Source organism: Theobroma umbraticum, unplaced genomic scaffold (assembly GCF_002168275.2).
Source record: "Theobroma umbraticum cultivar Fairchild unplaced genomic scaffold, ASM216827v3 scaffold_30.0, whole genome shotgun sequence".
In the NCBI taxonomy this organism is placed as follows: domain Eukaryota; kingdom Viridiplantae; phylum Streptophyta; class Magnoliopsida; order Malvales; family Malvaceae; genus Theobroma; species Theobroma umbraticum.
In genome coordinates, this window is record NW_018397254.1 from 7,176,931 (window position 1) to 7,177,494 (window position 564).

Sequence of the window (564 nt, forward strand, 5' to 3'; positions counted from 1 at the left end):
GAAAAGAGTTGAAGAATATGGATGATCCTACTCACAGTTTCAAATTTTGTACATGATTGAGCATGTCTCGACCACTACAGCAACCCAATCTCCTTTTCTGAGTTTTATTTCATCATAAAAACTGCGTCTGGGAATATTTAGGCTCTGTTTGATTGGTACATTTGCTTTTTGCTGTTCCTCTTTTTTTTATATATTTATTTTTTAATTTTTTCCTTTTGCGTTATATTCATTTTTTTTTCAAAAAAGAAAAATGCAAAATGCAAATAGTAAAAGTATGAACCAAACAGAGCTTTATTGGTTACAGGTTGCAATAAAAGCCTTAGGGTGTGGCAAGTTTGCTTGTATTTGGAACTTTCAAGTAGGTTGTAAGATGGTTACATATAGGAAAAAGTTTAATTTGTGTAGTCAGTTTGTTTCTAGAAGTTTCCTTGATTTGATACGGTCAAGATAGCTTGATCTTCAATATCCATGCATCTATTCTTGATATAGATCATCGTCAAAGTTTAGATTTGTTCACTGTAGTGCAAAAAGCAAATGTTTCTAGGTTGTCTTGACAGTCTGAAT